At 47.4% G+C, this 20,237-nt stretch overlaps 3 pseudogenes; all 3 read left to right on the forward strand.

The window, feature by feature from the left end:
• Positions 1 to 7,061: 7,061 nt before the first annotated feature.
• LOC121826807 (E3 ubiquitin-protein ligase RBBP6 pseudogene) lies at positions 7,062 to 10,441 on the forward strand (annotated as a pseudogene).
• Positions 10,442 to 11,497: 1,056 nt separating this feature from the next.
• On the forward strand, positions 11,498 to 14,826 carry LOC143274471 (E3 ubiquitin-protein ligase RBBP6 pseudogene; annotated as a pseudogene).
• A 1,058-nt stretch (positions 14,827 to 15,884) lies between these two features.
• On the forward strand, positions 15,885 to 19,213 carry LOC143274472 (E3 ubiquitin-protein ligase RBBP6 pseudogene; annotated as a pseudogene).
• Positions 19,214 to 20,237: the final 1,024 nt, after the last annotated feature.

Raw genomic sequence — 20,237 nt, forward strand, 5'->3', positions numbered from 1 at the left:
TGAGGAAATGTGCTCTGTTTACATTGATTAGAGTGCTGTGGTTTTTCTTTCCATGCTCCCAAACACCCCAGAGTCATCTCCAGTGCAAACATTTGGCACCTTTAGTGGGTATGATCTGAAGAGCTCAGAAGGGTGAGAGAATCTGCCCAGCCCACAGAGTGCAAATATAGATGTGACCAGCAGAGGGTGGTGGGACACAAAGAATGGAGTGGACTGCAGATATCTGTCTGGTACAGATGCTGCCACAGTGTAAACCACAGGTAAAACAAGAGTCCATAAGCTTGACAGAAGACTCCCCTGCTCCTCCTCGATGAAACCTGCGGCCTCCTGCTTTCAAGGACCCAGAAAGAAGCTGCCCCAACACCCATTGCCCTGTGATTCCCTTTTTAAAATTACACATCTAGAGTTGGAGGCCAGTCTGGTGTCCATAGCAGGTTCCAGGTTAGCCAGAGATAAATAGTGAGACCCTGTCCCAACAATAAAATAGAACCCAGGAACTACAAGTGTGTACAATGACTGAACAATACACGCTTACATGACTCGTGGGTTATTACAGAAATCAGAGAGAAAACGAAAAAAGTCCCTAGGATCAAATGAAAATAAAAATATGACCTATCAGAACCTATGGGGTCTGACCAAGGCACATTTAAGAGGAAAGTTTATAGCTGTGAATGCTTATGTCAAAAATCTAAAACCTCAAATTAATAACCCTAAGATGTACCTTAAGAAAAACAGGTGTTGGGGATTTAGCTCAGTGGTAGAGCGCTTGCCTAGCAAGCACAAGGCCCTGGGTTCTGTCCTCAGCTCTGGAAAAAAAAAAACAAAAAACAAAAAAAAAAAAAGGGAAAACAAGATTATTCAAAATGAGAAGCAGTAGGTAGTGAGAAATAATGAAGAACAGGGCAGACTTCTATGAAATGGAGACCAAAAGAACATTACAAAGAATCGACCAAGCAATGAATTGGTTCTTTGAAAGAAACAGGAAACCTAAAGACCTACAAAAAGGACTATAGGCAACTAATGAATTTGGAGTAGGAGAAAGAGTGTTTTCCAGGGACAAACACATCCATTAGTTATCTAATACAAAATGGTCAGCCCTGAAAACACACATACAAGTAGGATTATACAGACTGAACAGAGATATTTAGGAATATGTATGTATGTACACATATGCATGTAACAACAATTAATGAAGAAAGAGGCCATGAATTTGAAAGAGAGTAAGGAGGAGTATGTGGGAGGGCTTGTTGGGAAGAAAGGGAAGGGAAAAATGATGTAAGTGTAATCTAAAATGTATAATAAAATTAAAAAAAAGAATTAATCTATCACTACCCAATCTTGCTAGAACACAGAGAGAAGAATCAAAAATTTAAAAATAAGGTTGGTTAAAAGGGAAGTAAAAGTCAGGTATAGTGATGCAGGCCAGCACTCAGGAGGCAGAAACAGGTGGATCTCAGTGAGTTCAAGGCCTGCCTGCTCTATATAGTGAGTTCCAGGACAACCAGAGCTACATAGTGAGACCCTGTCTAAAGAACAAAAACAACAACAACAGAAACAAAGAAACAAAAAACAAAGAAAAAGGGTGACCACAGAGTCCAGTGAAATGTCCAGTAAGGTAGAGTCACAGAAAACTTCTATTTTGTAAACTGGGAAATCTAGAAGCAGGTAAATTCCTCAACACATGACCTGCCAAAATTAAACCAAGAGGGTGCAAACATAGACCCACCACAACCAATAAGATTCAAGCAATAAATAAGATTATAAAAGTTGAAAAATAACCCAACAGAGAAAAGCCCAGGACTAGATAGTCATTTTCAAATTCTACCAAACATTTAAAAAAGAGATAACACTGTAGCAGGAATCTTAAAAGTTCTTATTAATAAAATCAAACCTGAGGCCGGTATTGGAGTGAACACTGGAAGATCAGAGAGACAGAACAAGCCACAGCTAACCTCACCTGGCCAACTTCTCAGCTGCTCTTGTTTCTGCAGACTGGAAGCCTCCGTGTCCTCATATCCGAATGGCTCTCAGCTGAACTGTGCTGCTCAAAACCTAAAAGCTTAACCAGCCAAATGCTTCTAGTTTCTGGTTCTCACACCTTTTATACCTTTCTGCTTTCTACCATCACTCCCTGGGATTAAAGGCTTGCTTTCTGGGATTAAAGGCATGAGTCACCAAGCTTGGCTGTATCCTTGAACAGATGGATTTATGTCTATGGAATGCTAGGATTAAAGGCATGCGCTACCACTGCCTATCCTAAGTATCTAGTGGCTTTTCTGTTCTCTGACCCCAGATAAGTTTATTAGGGTACACAATATTTTGGGGAACACAATACCACCACATAACACTGTTGCTCATCAAATGGCATCATGAAATAGAAGGAAATTAGAAATTTACTCCATGAAGTCAGCATTATCCTGATACAGAAACATGATAAGGACACATTGAAGAAGGGTAACTAAAGACCAGGCTCTCCATTGAAGACAGGTGAGTAGTCTAGTAAAATTCTTAGAAATCAAATTCAGTAACACACTAAGATCATATGCCACGACCAAATGGTTTCTGTCCAGGGTTTTCAGCTTGTTCCAACAATCTCTATTCACAATAGCCACACTATTCACAAGAACTAGGAAATGAAACCAGCCTGAAGTCGGTCATAAATAAGCAGATAATGAAAATGTACACATAACAAGTATAATTTTATGCAATTGTAAAGAAGAATGGAATGATGATATTTATAGGAAACAGATACAATTGTAATTTACTATGTCAAGGAAAACAAGCCAAACTCACAGAAATACAAGTTTCCTATTATATGTAGAAATTAGACTTAAAAAACCATATATTTGTATGTGTGTATGTATATATGTTTGTCTCTCTCTTTCTCTCTGTCTATCTGAGTAGGACATAGAACTGAATAAAGGTCATGAGAGGAGAGGAAGAGAGCCTAGAGGAGGAAGGAAATGGAGCTGCAGTGCTGTGCCTGGAATAAGAAAGCAGAGGGTGACAAAAGAGAAGGAGCTGTGGTGGTGTGGGTGGCACCCATGGGAACAGTGGGGGAAGGGAACAAATGAGGACACACTGACATGTACATGAAAACCCATGAGGAAATCCACTGTTCTGCATGCTAACAAGACATTGCATTTGACAAGAGGTACAATGGCTCAGCACTTGTCACACAAAGCTGATGACCTGAGCTGGGTCCCCAAACCTACAAAAACCTGGCTGTAGTGCTTTGCACCTGCAGTCAAAGCCTCGTCCTGTGCCAGAGAGAGGGAGAAACAGGAGCCCTGCCTGGAAGTTCAGAAGTCAGCTGGCCCTGAGTAATGAACACAGCTAGAAACAAACCAAACCAAACCAAACCCAAGAGACCATGGGGAGGTGGAACTGCTTTAATCCTGTCCCATCACTGTGGAGGCAGATGCAGGCAAATCACAGTGAGTTTGAGGCCAGCCTGATCTACATGAGTTCCAGGCCAGCAGGGCTCAACACAGAGAGATCTTGTCTGAAAACAAGCAAATAAAAATCAAGAAAGAACCTGCCCAAAATAAGGTGGATGGCGAATAAAACTCTTGAAAGTTGTCTTCTGACATCTACATGTGTGCTTGGCACGTGCATGCCCCCATACAGTAATAATAATAAAAAGTAAATACAACATTAAATAATAAAAAATAAAAAGTAAGGTGAAAAACTAAGATCACTGAAATCTAAAAGACAATTCACAGCCCTTTGAAGGATTTCAGGAATCTGTCAAATCTGCATTTATATACCATTAAATAAATAACATAAGAATAAAGAAATACACCTAGCAAAGATATTTACAAAATCTGACAGTATTTCTATATGGAACTTTCTTGTAAGACAGTAGAAAATGTTAATGTTCACTAGAGGAACTCATAAAGATATCAGTTTACTTTGGTAAATCTACCTAAGTTTGCAACAAAATTAGATAAACACCAATAAATAATTGGCTACCCAGGAGAAGTAAACTAAACCTTAAATGTCCTTAAAAACTTAAAACACTGAAACTGTGAAGTGTTGGAAAGTCAAACCAGCAGGTGCACTTGTGGACCTGTGGACCGGTCACCAGTTTGGGCTTGTTAGATCAAGTAAGGTCTAGGCCTTAGGCACACTTTCCTACTGAGGACTGAGCAACTCAGGAACATAACATTGATGGAAAATACTAGAAGACAACAGGATGCAAGCGCCTTTCCTTCAGTGAGTCCAGGAGTGTAGAAAATAAGTCAGAACCCCAAAGGTCTATGATATAAAATGACTATTTGTCTGAAGTTGATGGTGGACAGACATCTACATCTGGGTCCCTCCCTTTCCAGCCTCTGCTCTCCTATTGCTCTTTCAGGCCCTTCTCAGCACTCTCCTGGACCTCTACTGTAGCTTCAGTCTCTGCTCTGCTCTGCCCTGCCCCCTCACCTCTTAGACACTGGTTCAAGGTCGCCAGGTGCAGGCAGGGAGTGGGAGGGAGGACAAGGGAGAATGGGAGGAGAGAAGAGGAAGGGAGGGGGTTTCTTCTGTGCACAGATTCCTTGTCATAAAGCAGCCTCTATATTATCCACATCTGTGCTTTTGCCTTGGAGACAGCAATCTGTTTTTTTTTTTAAATTACCTTATTGACAAATTTTTTTTTCACACAATATATTTGGATGTTTTCCCCTCCCCCATTTCAGGCAAGATCCTCCCATCTCCGTATCCACCCAACTGTGTTTTTTTCTCTCTTTCTCGGTAAAACCAAATAAACACACATAGAAAGTTAACTTCTTCCTGTTTAATGTTTAAACTGAACTCTGATAGGACAAATGAATAATGAAATTTGGTCCTTATACATAATGGAATTTTTTTTTCAGCCACACGAAAAAGGAAATTATAAAAACTTCAGGAAATTGGTGAGACATAGAAAATACTATGTGCGGTAACCCAGGCTCAGAAAGACAACAGAAGGGAGAAGCTATAGTTCTATGTGTATCAAAGGGTTTTGGTACCGGATGTATTTGAGGGGACACAATAAAGACATTTCCTACATGACCTCCCTATAGTATGGTTAAAGTTTTATTGAGAGAGAGAAAACAGCCAGAGGCTTCTGGGGGAGTCCAGAACAAAGAGAAAAAGAAGTCAACTGAATATGGACAGCAGTCTGGACATGCCCAAGACTTTCTGCAAGAGAGGAGAAAATAGCAAGGTATAGACCACAGTGAAAATAGCAAGGGATAGACCACAGTGAGAACATTGGGAAATAGCAGGGTATAGACCACAGTGAGAGCATTGGGGAAATAGCAGGGGATAGATCACAGTGAGAGCATTGGGAAAATAGCAGGGGACAGACAACAGTGAGAGCATTGGGGAAATAGCAGGGTATAGACCACAGTGAGAGCATTGGGGAAATAGCAGGGGATAGACCACAGTGAGAGCATTGGGGAAATAGCAGGGTATAGACCACAGTGAGAGGATTGGGAAAATAGCAGGGGATAGACCACAGTGAGAGCATTGGGGAAATAGCAGGGGATAGACCACAGTGAGAACTTAGAAGAGCAAGAGCCAACCTAGAACAGTGAGAATATCTAGATTACAAGAAGAGTGAGTAGCTGGGGAGAGGGAAGGGCCAGTAGACAGGTGTGGAGGCTTTGAAATGTTTAACAAGTACTTGTGGGTAGGGACTGAGGGAGGCTGGAGACTGGCATGGGTCTTGATGCTGAAAGGTGCCACTCATACGTGTTAATTGGAGAGCCATATGATTTCGCCAGAAGTAAGGAAATGAATCCTTTGGTTCACAGAAACTGGCTTCACAAATTCCCCAGGAATGCTGGCTTTTATCTAATTGCCGGAAATCCTCCTATAAACATACATTAAAGCAGAAATCTTGGATATCCTTCCAGTGATGAGTGGAGGCAGAAAACGTACCTCATAGAAGTGGGGAAGAGAATTGCGTCTTAATGCCAGTTAACCATAAAAGCACAGAGGGAACTGTGGCCCTGAATCCAAGCACAGAGGCAGAGCAAGACAGAACTCTAAGTTCAGGCCAGCTTGATCCACATTGAGAGTTCCGAAACAGTCAGGACTACATAGGGAGACTCTAGCTCGAAGAATTAAATAAAATAATGAATAAACAGAATTAAAGCACACAACTTAAATCTCAGAAGTTTAGAGACAGAGGCAAATGGATCTATGAGAGTTTAGGAACACCTGGGCAAGAGACGACTACATAAAAAGACCTTGAAACAAAGATAAATTTTAAAATTTGGGAGACCTGAAAGTTTTCCTAGGAAATATGATTAGATTGATAGAAAATTTGAGGCTAAACATTAAGAGTATTAAAAATCTAGCTATGAAAAAAGAGGAAGACAAATATTTAAACCCAGATGATTTCCAATAACTTCAAATATTGATGCTTCTTTTTTAATTTGTTTTTTCAAAGAGTCTCATGTTGCCTGGTCTATAACTCCTATGTAGCTGAAAGTGACTGTGGTGATATTTTGTTTGTGCCCCAATCAAAAAATCTTGACTGAAGTTCATAGGGCTGATCCAGTCACTAGTTCAACATTGAGGCCAAGGACTGTTGACACATACCTCTAATCCAAGACTCTGGAAAGATCAGGGTGGGGTTGGGCCACACCCTTAATCCCAGCACCAGGGAGGTGGAGACAGGTATATAAGGCAGATGGAGACCGGATCTCAGCTCATTCAGTCTGAGGATTCCTAGCGACAGGATCTCACCCTTTCAGCTGAGGACTAGAAAAGATAGGTGAGAGTTGGCTGTGGGTTGCCCCTTGGACTCTCTGAACCTTTGGCATTTGGCGTCTGTGGTATCTGGCTCGGGGGGTTTTTACTGTTCAAACCATTTAGAACTGGTGCTACAGCTGGTGCCCAGTGTGGGGCAAGAAGCCAGGACCCCGACATAAGAGTCTCACGCTCTACCCCAAGAGCTAGCTCTATTCTGAGGCAGCATCTTTGAAGACAGGAGTTCAATCAAGGTCCCGGGGTCTACTTGAGACCCAGCTGCAAACATCAGGGCTCTGAGCGGGGCCTAGCCCACAGAATCCTCTGCCAGCATGGCCTGTGTGCACTATAAATTTTCCTCTAAACTCAACTACGACATGATCATCTTTGATGGGCTCCAAATCTCCCTCTGCGACTTAAAGAAGCAGATTATGGGCAGAGAAAAGCTGAAAGCTGCCAATAGCGACCTGCGGATCTTCGACGCAGAGACACAAGAAGAATATACAGATGACGATGCGCCAATTCCTAAGAACTCATCTGTGATTGTCAGAAGAATTCCTAGTGGAGGCGTTAAGTCGGCAAGGAAGACACACGCTCTAAGTGGAACCGGACCAGTGATGGGAACCACACAGGCAACCGATGACTCTTCTGCATCCATTTCTCTGGCCCAGCTTACAGAGACTGCCAATCTGGCTGAAGCCAATGCTTCGGAGGAAGATAAAATCAAAGCGATGATGTGGCAATGTGGCCGAGAATACGACTCAGTCAGTTCCGTGAAGAAACCTCTGGGTCCACCACCTCCATCTTATACCTGTTTTCGTTGTGGTGTCCCTGGTCATCATATTAAGAGTTGCCCAACAAACGGGGATAAGAACCTTGAATCCGGCCGGAGAATCAGAAGGAGCACTGGAATTCCTACCAGTTTTCTGACTGAGGTGAAAGATCCTAACACGAAGGGTGCGATGCTCACCAACTCTGGAAAATACGCAATACCGACCCTAGATGCAGAGGCCTATGCGATCGGGAAGAAAGAGAAGCCACCCTTCTTCCCAGAGAAACCGTCCTTGTCGTCGTCGTCATCGTCGTCGTCGTCGTCATCGTCGTCGTCGTCGTCGTCGTCGTCATCTTCAGAAGAAGAAGAAGAAAAAACACCTATCCCGGAGGAGCTCCTGTGCCTCATCTGCAAGGACATCATGGTGGATGCTGCTATCATCCCCTGCTGTGGAAACAGTTACTGTGATGAATGCATTAGGACAGCACTCCTGGAATCAGATGAACATACATGTCCAACATGTCATCAGAACCATGTTTCTCCGGATGCTTTAACTGCCAACAAGTGTTTACGACAGGCTGTTAGTAACTTCGAAAATGGAACTGGCTATACCAAAGGACCTCGCCAACAGTTCCCTCCACCCCCACCCCCAATACCACCACCAAGACCGCTCCTTCAGAGGAGCCCCCAGCCTCTGGCGCGAACTCTGGTCCGGAGCCAGCTGGATCCTCTGAGGATCCCAGTGACGTCTTCCTCAGCTCTCCCAGCTCCCTCTGTATCTTCGTTAACTTCAAGTCCGGCTCCCTTGGCACCCTCTGTGCCTGGAAGTCCATCTTCTGCCCCAGCTCCGGTACCGGTACCGGATTTGACTGCGACAGTGTCTATCCCAGTCCATTCGGAAAAGTCAGACGGCCCTTTTCGGGATTCGGGTGATAAAGTATTACCAGCCGCAGCGCTGGAAACAGAACATTTTAAGGGAGCCTCCTCAGTTGCCACTGGGGCTCTTACTCAGGAAAAGGGTCACGAGGTGCCTGTCCTTGGAACTGCGTCTCGGTTGGCACAGTCCTCATTGCAGGGACAGTGGGTCCCCACAACTGGTCCGGCAAGAAAAAGTGCCGCTCTTCCAGGTGGTGGACCACCACCAGGCTGGGGACATTTCAACCAGCTTGGCCACCTGGTTTCTCCACCGCAGCAAGTCAGAAGAGGGGAAGGAAGTCGTCACAGGAGCACAGAGCGCGGGCCACAGCACAGCCAAAGATCCCAGAGGCCTCAAGGCCCATCCCTCCCAGGAACTCCAGTCTCTGTGCCTGTTCCTCCAGGTGTACCTCCCCCACACTTCTCTCCTGGCTTCCCTCCTGACCAGCCCCAGCCTTCAGGATACAGTGTCCCCCCTGCAGGGTTTCCACCAGCTCCTGCCACTGTATGGAAACCTTGGGTGTGGTCGTCAGGAGTGCAGACTGCTCACCCAAACACCATGCCTACAACACCAACCCGGCTTTTGTCCAGGGAAGAATTCTATAGAGAGCAACGACGACTGAGGGAAGAGGAGAAGAAAAAGTCCAGGCTAGACGAGTTTACCAATGGTTTTCTTAAGGCGTTGACGGGGCATGAAAAGATTCAGAGGAAGCCAGGGCACTCCTTTTCCAGGTCTAGATCTCCCTGTACTGGTTCATCAGATTCAAGAAGTTCATATGCTTCTTCCTCAAAGTCAAGATCTGGCTCCACACGGTCAAGCTCTTCCTCTGGATCCTCCAGCCGCCCACACTCTGGCTTCTATTCGCCATCACCTCGATACCCCAGGAGAGGCAGAGGCGAGAGCCGTCATCACGGTTCAGGGGCCAGTTCTCGAGGATATCGTGGATCTAGGTCAAGGTCCCCTCCATATAGAGGTTCTCGTTCACGGTCAAGATCTCCTCAGAGAAGGTCCACTCGCCGTGACATCAAAACCTATTAAGGGCAGAGGGTCCACTTTAGAGACCTCTTTGAGAAAGAACGCCCCAGGGAAATGGGAGGGGAAACGCCTACCGATAATGGTACAACAAGTGCTATCGTGGGTATGCTGTGGGGGCACAGGCCAGACCCTCAGCTACCAGAGAAGACTTCTCTCCATAGAGACTTTCACCTCTTCATATCAGAAATTCACCCTTCACAAGAGGGCCCAGAGAAGACTATGCTCCTGGACAGCGTCATAGACACAGAAATCGAGGCGGCAACTATCCAGGAAAGCCTTCCACGGAGGAGAGAGAGTCACAATCCGAAAGGTAACACAAAATCCAAAGTGGAGGAGAGTGGGGACGTCCTAGGAGTCAATAAAGACACAAGCATAAGAGAAAAACGGAAAACGGGGAAAGCAGGAAGAGAGTGAGAGCTTCCTGAGTTCTGAGCTGTTAGAGACTTCCAGCCAATCCAGGGAGTTGTTGGGTGTGGATGACACTAAGGCAGATACACCGTTTGTCCTCCCAAGGAGAGACGATGCTACACACACCTGTTGGGGATGAACTGACGGAGGCAGAATCCATCACTTTCAAAGCAGTGTCTGAGAAGGACAAGAGAGAAAAAGATAAACCAAAAGGACAAAGTGACAAGACCAAAGGGGAAAGGGACATGCCTGCTACAGCCAAGAAGGAAAATGTTTTCAAACCTTCTAAAGGACCCCAAGAGTAGGTGGATGGGGACCGTGAAAACTCTGCTAGGTCTGACCCTCCACTTGAAAAAGCCAAAGAGCGGGCTGCAAAGACTGACTCTCTAAAACTCCGATCTTGTAGCTCTATTGGGAGTGATGGCAGGATATGTCCTGGAGACCAATAACTTGGACTGGGTGTCTTGAGGGCAGCATCTGATACTGTCGATTTTAACAAAAACATTGTTAAAAGAGGGCAACGGAACATGATCCTATCAGCTTGAGGGATGGAAAAATAAAAATAAAAAGTTTCTAAAACATCTCATGACCCCAGTGTTTTGTTTGTTTGTTTGTGTTTTCAGTTTTGCTTATTTCCACTCCTTTCTGATACTTTACACATACCGCAAGTTCTGCGGTCAACTTTATATCCCAGGCGGCTGCTTCTCCCATTTAACATTTTGCAAAGCATTGCCACAGTGGTATTGTGCCTAATTCGTCACATCTGCCTTTAGTTCTAACTTTTTCCAATCCTAGCAGTAGAGCTAGATATCAAAAATTCCTTTTTTTTTTTTTAAGTGTCTTGTGTAGCCTGGTCTCTAACTCCTAGGTAGCTGTGGGTGACTGTGGTGATATCTTGTTTGTGCCCCAATCAAAAAGCTTGCCTGAAGATCAGAGGGCTGATCAGTCACTAGTTTAGCATAGAGGCCAGGGACTGTTGGCACACACCTCTAATCCAAGAACTCGGGAGGAGGAAGCAGGAAGATCCAGAGATCAAGACCACCCTAGCTCTAAGTCATTGAGTCAGTCTAAGAACAGAGAGAGAGAGAGAGAGAGAGAGAGAGAGAGAGAGAGAGAGAGAGAGAGAGAGAGAGAAGGAAAGGGAGGAGCAGAGGGAGAAGGAGAGGGAGAAAGAGAGCCAATGGGTGGGGTTGGGCCACACCCTTAATCCCAGCACCAGGGAGGTGGAGACAGGTATATAAGGCAGATGGAGACCGGATCTCAGCTCATTCAGTCTGAGGATTCCTAGCGACAGGATCTCACCCTTTCAGCTGAGGACTAGAAAAGATAGGTGAGAGTTGGCTGTGGGTTGCCCCTTGGACTCTCTGAACCTTTGGCATTTGGCGTCTGTGGTATCTGGCTCGGGGGGTTTTTACTGTTCAAACCATTTAGAACTGGTGCTACAGCTGGTGCCCAGTGTGGGGCAAGAAGCCAGGACCCCGACATAAGAGTCTCACGCTCTACCCCAAGAGCTAGCTCTATTCTGAGGCAGCATCTTTGAAGACAGGAGTTCAATCAAGGTCCCGGGGTCTACTTGAGACCCAGCTGCAAACATCAGGGCTCTGAGCGGGGCCTAGCCCACAGAATCCTCTGCCAGCATGGCCTGTGTGCACTATAAATTTTCCTCTAAACTCAACTACGACATGATCATCTTTGATGGGCTCCAAATCTCCCTCTGCGACTTAAAGAAGCAGATTATGGGCAGAGAAAAGCTGAAAGCTGCCAATAGCGACCTGCGGATCTTCGACGCAGAGACACAAGAAGAATATACAGATGACGATGCGCCAATTCCTAAGAACTCATCTGTGATTGTCAGAAGAATTCCTAGTGGAGGCGTTAAGTCGGCAAGGAAGACACACGCTCTAAGTGGAACCGGACCAGTGATGGGAACCACACAGGCAACCGATGACTCTTCTGCATCCATTTCTCTGGCCCAGCTTACAGAGACTGCCAATCTGGCTGAAGCCAATGCTTCGGAGGAAGATAAAATCAAAGCGATGATGTGGCAATGTGGCCGAGAATACGACTCAGTCAGTTCCGTGAAGAAACCTCTGGGTCCACCACCTCCATCTTATACCTGTTTTCGTTGTGGTGTCCCTGGTCATCATATTAAGAGTTGCCCAACAAACGGGGATAAGAACCTTGAATCCGGCCGGAGAATCAGAAGGAGCACTGGAATTCCTACCAGTTTTCTGACTGAGGTGAAAGATCCTAACACGAAGGGTGCGATGCTCACCAACTCTGGAAAATACGCAATACCGACCCTAGATGCAGAGGCCTATGCGATCGGGAAGAAAGAGAAGCCACCCTTCTTCCCAGAGAAACCGTCGTCGTCGTCATCTTCAGAAGAAGAAGAAGAAAAAACACCTATCCCGGAGGAGCTCCTGTGCCTCATCTGCAAGGACATCATGGTGGATGCTGCTATCATCCCCTGCTGTGGAAACAGTTACTGTGATGAATGCATTAGGACAGCACTCCTGGAATCAGATGAACATACATGTCCAACATGTCATCAGAACCATGTTTCTCCGGATGCTTTAACTGCCAACAAGTGTTTACGACAGGCTGTTAGTAACTTCGAAAATGGAACTGGCTATACCAAAGGACCTCGCCAACAGTTCCCTCCACCCCCACCCCCAATACCACCACCAAGACCGCTCCTTCAGAGGAGCCCCCAGCCTCTGGCGCGAACTCTGGTCCGGAGCCAGCTGGATCCTCTGAGGATCCCAGTGACGTCTTCCTCAGCTCTCCCAGCTCCCTCTGTATCTTCGTTAACTTCAAGTCCGGCTCCCTTGGCACCCTCTGTGCCTGGAAGTCCATCTTCTGCCCCAGCTCCGGTACCGGTACCGGATTTGACTGCGACAGTGTCTATCCCAGTCCATTCGGAAAAGTCAGACGGCCCTTTTCGGGATTCGGGTGATAAAGTATTACCAGCCGCAGCGCTGGAAACAGAACATTCTAAGGGAGCCTCCTCAGTTGCCACTGGGGCTCTTACTCAGGAAAAGGGTCACGAGGTGCCTGTCCTTGGAACTGCGTCTCGGTTGGCACAGTCCTCATTGCAGGGACAGTGGGTCCCCACAACTGGTCCGGCAAGAAAAAGTGCCGCTCTTCCAGGTGGTGGACCACCACCAGGCTGGGGACATTTCAACCAGCTTGGCCACCTGGTTTCTCCACCGCAGCAAGTCAGAAGAGGGGAAGGAAGTCGTCACAGGAGCACAGAGCGCGGGCCACAGCACAGCCAAAGATCCCAGAGGCCTCAAGGCCCATCCCTCCCAGGAACTCCAGTCTCTGTGCCTGTTCCTCCAGGTGTACCTCCCCCACACTTCTCTCCTGGCTTCCCTCCTGACCAGCCCCAGCCTTCAGGATACAGTGTCCCCCCTGCAGGGTTTCCACCAGCTCCTGCCACTGTATGGAAACCTTGGGTGTGGTCGTCAGGAGTGCAGACTGCTCACCCAAACACCATGCCTACAACACCAACCCGGCTTTTGTCCAGGGAAGAATTCTATAGAGAGCAACGACGACTGAGGGAAGAGGAGAAGAAAAAGTCCAGGCTAGACGAGTTTACCAATGGTTTTCTTAAGGCGTTGACGGGGCATGAAAAGATTCAGAGGAAGCCAGGGCACTCCTTTGCCAGGTCTAGATCTCCCTGTACTGGTTCATCAGATTCAAGAAGTTCATATGCTTCTTCCTCAAAGTCAAGATCTGGCTCCACACGGTCAAGCTCTTCCTCTGGATCCTCCAGCCGCCCACACTCTGGCTTCTATTCGCCATCACCTCGATACCCCAGGAGAGGCAGAGGCGAGAGCCGTCATCACGGTTCAGGGGCCAGTTCTCGAGGATATCGTGGATCTAGGTCAAGGTCCCCTCCATATAGAGGTTCTCGTTCACGGTCAAGATCTCCTCAGAGAAGGTCCACTCGCCGTGACATCAAAACCTATTAAGGGCAGAGGGTCCACTTTAGAGACCTCTTTGAGAAAGAACGCCCCAGGGAAATGGGAGGGGAAACGCCTACCGATAATGGTACAACAAGTGCTATCGTGGGTATGCTGTGGGGGCACAGGCCAGACCCTCAGCTACCAGAGAAGACTTCTCTCCATAGAGACTTTCACCTCTTCATATCAGAAATTCACCCTTCACAAGAGGGCCCAGAGAAGACTATGCTCCTGGACAGCGTCATAGACACAGAAATCGAGGCGGCAACTATCCAGGAAAGCCTTCCACGGAGGAGAGAGAGTCACAATCCGAAAGGTAACACAAAATCCAAAGTGGAGGAGAGTGGGGACGTCCTAGGAGTCAATAAAGACACAAGCATAAGAGAAAAACGGAAAACGGGGAAAGCAGGAAGAGAGTGAGAGCTTCCTGAGTTCTGAGCTGTTAGAGACTTCCAGCCAATCCAGGGAGTTGTTGGGTGTGGATGACACTAAGGCAGATACACCGTTTGTCCTCCCAAGGAGAGACGATGCTACACACACCTGTTGGGGATGAACTGACGGAGGCAGAATCCATCACTTTCAAAGCAGTGTCTGAGAAGGACAAGAGAGAAAAAGATAAACCAAAAGGACAAAGTGACAAGACCAAAGGGGAAAGGGACATGCCTGCTACAGCCAAGAAGGAAAATGTTTTCAAACCTTCTAAAGGACCCCAAGAGTAGGTGGATGGGGACCGTGAAAACTCTGCTAGGTCTGACCCTCCACTTGAAAAAGCCAAAGAGCGGGCTGCAAAGACTGACTCTCTAAAACTCCGATCTTGTAGCTCTATTGGGAGTGATGGCAGGATATGTCCTGGAGACCAATAACTTGGACTGGGTGTCTTGAGGGCAGCATCTGATACTGTCGATTTTAACAAAAACATTGTTAAAAGAGGGCAACGGAACATGATCCTATCAGCTTGAGGGATGGAAAAATAAAAATAAAAAGTTTCTAAAACATCTCATGACCCCAGTGTTTTGTTTGTTTGTTTGTGTTTTCAGTTTTGCTTATTTCCACTCCTTTCTGATACTTTACACATACCGCAAGTTCTGCGGTCAACTTTATATCCCAGGCGGCTGCTTCTCCCATTTAACATTTTGCAAAGCATTGCCACAGTGGTATTGTGCCTAATTCGTCACATCTGCCTTTAGTTCTAACTTTTTCCAATCCTAGCAGTAGAGCTAGATATCAAAAATTCCTTTTTTTTTTTTTAAGTGTCTTGTGTAGCCTGGTCTCTAACTCCTAGGTAGCTGTGGGTGACTGTGGTGATATCTTGTTTGTGCCCCAATCAAAAAGCTTGCCTGAAGATCAGAGGGCTGATCAGTCACTAGTTTAGCATAGAGGCCAGGGACTGTTGGCACACACCTCTAATCCAAGAACTCGGGAGGAGGAAGCAGGAAGATCCAGAGATCAAGACCACCCTAGCTCTAAGTCATTGAGTCAGTCTAAGAACAGAGAGAGAGAGAGAGAGAGAGAGAGAGAGAGAGAGAGAGAGAGAGAGAGAGAGAGAGAGAAGGAAAGGGAGGAGCAGAGGGAGAAGGAGAGGGAGAAAGAGAGCCAATGGGTGGGGTTGGGCCACACCCTTAATCCCAGCACCAGGGAGGTGGAGACAGGTATATAAGGCAGATGGAGACCGGATCTCAGCTCATTCAGTCTGAGGATTCCTAGCGACAGGATCTCACCCTTTCAGCTGAGGACTAGAAAAGATAGGTGAGAGTTGGCTGTGGGTTGCCCCTTGGACTCTCTGAACCTTTGGCATTTGGCGTCTGTGGTATCTGGCTCGGGGGGTTTTTACTGTTCAAACCATTTAGAACTGGTGCTACAGCTGGTGCCCAGTGTGGGGCAAGAAGCCAGGACCCCGACATAAGAGTCTCACGCTCTACCCCAAGAGCTAGCTCTATTCTGAGGCAGCATCTTTGAAGACAGGAGTTCAATCAAGGTCCCGGGGTCTACTTGAGACCCAGCTGCAAACATCAGGGCTCTGAGCGGGGCCTAGCCCACAGAATCCTCTGCCAGCATGGCCTGTGTGCACTATAAATTTTCCTCTAAACTCAACTACGACATGATCATCTTTGATGGGCTCCAAATCTCCCTCTGCGACTTAAAGAAGCAGATTATGGGCAGAGAAAAGCTGAAAGCTGCCAATAGCGACCTGCGGATCTTCGACGCAGAGACACAAGAAGAATATACAGATGACGATGCGCCAATTCCTAAGAACTCATCTGTGATTGTCAGAAGAATTCCTAGTGGAGGCGTTAAGTCGGCAAGGAAGACACACGCTCTAAGTGGAACCGGACCAGTGATGGGAACCACACAGGCAACCGATGACTCTTCTGCATCCATTTCTCTGGCCCAGCTTACAGAGACTGCCAATCTGGCTGAAGCCAATGCTTCGGAGGAAGATAAAATCAAAGCGATGATGTGGCAATGTGGCCGAGAATACGACTCAGTCAGTTCCGTGAAGAAACCTCTGGGTCCACCACCTCCATCTTATACCTGTTTTCGTTGTGGTGTCCCTGGTCATCATATTAAGAGTTGCCCAACAAACGGGGATAAGAACCTTGAATCCGGCCGGAGAATCAGAAGGAGCACTGGAATTCCTACCAGTTTTCTGACTGAGGTGAAAGATCCTAACACGAAGGGTGCGATGCTCACCAACTCTGGAAAATACGCAATACCGACCCTAGATGCAGAGGCCTATGCGATCGGGAAGAAAGAGAAGCCACCCTTCTTCCCAGAGAAACCGTCGTCGTCGTCATCTTCAGAAGAAGAAGAAGAAAAAACACCTATCCCGGAGGAGCTCCTGTGCCTCATCTGCAAGGACATCATGGTGGATGCTGCTATCATCCCCTGCTGTGGAAACAGTTACTGTGATGAATGCATTAGGACAGCACTCCTGGAATCAGATGAACATACATGTCCAACATGTCATCAGAACCATGTTTCTCCGGATGCTTTAACTGCCAACAAGTGTTTACGACAGGCTGTTAGTAACTTCGAAAATGGAACTGGCTATACCAAAGGACCTCGCCAACAGTTCCCTCCACCCCCACCCCCAATACCACCACCAAGACCGCTCCTTCAGAGGAGCCCCCAGCCTCTGGCGCGAACTCTGGTCCGGAGCCAGCTGGATCCTCTGAGGATCCCAGTGACGTCTTCCTCAGCTCTCCCAGCTCCCTCTGTATCTTCGTTAACTTCAAGTCCGGCTCCCTTGGCACCCTCTGTGCCTGGAAGTCCATCTTCTGCCCCAGCTCCGGTACCGGTACCGGATTTGACTGCGACAGTGTCTATCCCAGTCCATTCGGAAAAGTCAGACGGCCCTTTTCGGGATTCGGGTGATAAAGTATTACCAGCCGCAGCGCTGGAAACAGAACATTCTAAGGGAGCCTCCTCAGTTGCCACTGGGGCTCTTACTCAGGAAAAGGGTCACGAGGTGCCTGTCCTTGGAACTGCGTCTCGGTTGGCACAGTCCTCATTGCAGGGACAGTGGGTCCCCACAACTGGTCCGGCAAGAAAAAGTGCCGCTCTTCCAGGTGGTGGACCACCACCAGGCTGGGGACATTTCAACCAGCTTGGCCACCTGGTTTCTCCACCGCAGCAAGTCAGAAGAGGGGAAGGAAGTCGTCACAGGAGCACAGAGCGCGGGCCACAGCACAGCCAAAGATCCCAGAGGCCTCAAGGCCCATCCCTCCCAGGAACTCCAGTCTCTGTGCCTGTTCCTCCAGGTGTACCTCCCCCACACTTCTCTCCTGGCTTCCCTCCTGACCAGCCCCAGCCTTCAGGATACAGTGTCCCCCCTGCAGGGTTTCCACCAGCTCCTGCCACTGTATGGAAACCTTGGGTGTGGTCGTCAGGAGTGCAGACTGCTCACCCAAACACCATGCCTACAACACCAACCCGGCTTTTGTCCAGGGAAGAATTCTATAGAGAGCAACGACGACTGAGGGAAGAGGAGAAGAAAAAGTCCAGGCTAGACGAGTTTACCAATGGTTTTCTTAAGGCGTTGACGGGGCATGAAAAGATTCAGAGGAAGCCAGGGCACTCCTTTGCCAGGTCTAGATCTCCCTGTACTGGTTCATCAGATTCAAGAAGTTCATATGCTTCTTCCTCAAAGTCAAGATCTGGCTCCACACGGTCAAGCTCTTCCTCTGGATCCTCCAGCCGCCCACACTCTGGCTTCTATTCGCCATCACCTCGATACCCCAGGAGAGGCAGAGGCGAGAGCCGTCATCACGGTTCAGGGGCCAGTTCTCGAGGATATCGTGGATCTAGGTCAAGGTCCCCTCCATATAGAGGTTCTCGTTCACGGTCAAGATCTCCTCAGAGAAGGTCCACTCGCCGTGACATCAAAACCTATTAAGGGCAGAGGGTCCACTTTAGAGACCTCTTTGAGAAAGAACGCCCCAGGGAAATGGGAGGGGAAACGCCTACCGATAATGGTACAACAAGTGCTATCGTGGGTATGCTGTGGGGGCACAGGCCAGACCCTCAGCTACCAGAGAAGACTTCTCTCCATAGAGACTTTCACCTCTTCATATCAGAAATTCACCCTTCACAAGAGGGCCCAGAGAAGACTATGCTCCTGGACAGCGTCATAGACACAGAAATCGAGGCGGCAACTATCCAGGAAAGCCTTCCACGGAGGAGAGAGAGTCACAATCCGAAAGGTAACACAAAATCCAAAGTGGAGGAGAGTGGGGACGTCCTAGGAGTCAATAAAGACACAAGCATAAGAGAAAAACGGAAAACGGGGAAAGCAGGAAGAGAGTGAGAGCTTCCTGAGTTCTGAGCTGTTAGAGACTTCCAGCCAATCCAGGGAGTTGTTGGGTGTGGATGACACTAAGGCAGATACACCGTTTGTCCTCCCAAGGAGAGACGATGCTACACACACCTGTTGGGGATGAACTGACGGAGGCAGAATCCATCACTTTCAAAGCAGTGTCTGAGAAGGACAAGAGAGAAAAAGATAAACCAAAAGGACAAAGTGACAAGACCAAAGGGGAAAGGGACATGCCTGCTACAGCCAAGAAGGAAAATGTTTTCAAACCTTCTAAAGGACCCCAAGAGTAGGTGGATGGGGACCGTGAAAACTCTGCTAGGTCTGACCCTCCACTTGAAAAAGCCAAAGAGCGGGCTGCAAAGACTGACTCTCTAAAACTCCGATCTTGTAGCTCTATTGGGAGTGATGGCAGGATATGTCCTGGAGACCAATAACTTGGACTGGGTGTCTTGAGGGCAGCATCTGATACTGTCGATTTTAACAAAAACATTGTTAAAAGAGGGCAACGGAACATGATCCTATCAGCTTGAGGGATGGAAAAATAAAAATAAAAAGTTTCTAAAACATCTCATGACCCCAGTGTTTTGTTTGTTTGTTTGTGTTTTCAGTTTTGCTTATTTCCACTCCTTTCTGATACTTTACACATACCGCAAGTTCTGCGGTCAACTTTATATCCCAGGCGGCTGCTTCTCCCATTTAACATTTTGCAAAGCATTGCCACAGTGGTATTGTGCCTAATTCGTCACATCTGCCTTTAGTTCTAACTTTTTCCAATCCTAGCAGTAGAGCTAGATATCAAAAATTCCTTTTTTTTTTTTTTTAAGTGTCTTGTGTAGCCTGGTCTCTAACTCCTAGGTAGCTGTGGGTGACTGTGGTGATATCTTGTTTGTGCCCCAATCAAAAAGCTTGCCTGAAGATCAGAGGGCTGATCAGTCACTAGTTTAGCATAGAGGCCAGGGACTGTTGGCACACACCTCTAATCCAAGAACTCGGGAGGAGGAAGCAGGAAGATCCAGAGATCAAGACCACCCTAGCTCTAAGTCATTGAGTCAGTCTAAGAACAGAGAGAGAGAGAGAGAGAGAGAGAGAGAGAGAGAGAGAGAGAGAGAGAGAGAGAGAGAAGGAAAGGGAGGAGCAGAGGGAGAAGGAGAGGGAGAAAGAGAGCCAATGGGTGGGGTTGGGCCACACCCTTAATCCCAGCACCAGGGAGGTGGAGACAGGTATATAAGGCAGATGGAGACCGGATCTCAGCTCATTCAGTCTGAGGATTCCTAGCGACAGGATCTCACCCTTTCAGCTGAGGACTAGAAAAGATAGGTGAGAGTTGGCTGTGGGTTGCCCCTTGGACTCTCTGAACCTTTGGCATTTGGCGTCTGTGGTATCTGGCTCGGGGGGTTTTTACTGTTCAAACCATTTAGAACTGGTGCTACAGCTGGTGCCCAGTGTGGGGCAAGAAGCCAGGACCCCGACATAAGAGTCTCACGCTCTACCCCAAGAGCTAGCTCTATTCTGAGGCAGCATCTTTGAAGACAGGAGTTCAATCAAGGTCCCGGGGTCTACTTGAGACCCAGCTGCAAACATCAGGGCTCT

Source organism: Peromyscus maniculatus, chromosome 8 (assembly GCF_049852395.1).
Source record: "Peromyscus maniculatus bairdii isolate BWxNUB_F1_BW_parent chromosome 8, HU_Pman_BW_mat_3.1, whole genome shotgun sequence".
NCBI lineage: Eukaryota > Metazoa > Chordata > Mammalia > Rodentia > Cricetidae > Peromyscus > Peromyscus maniculatus.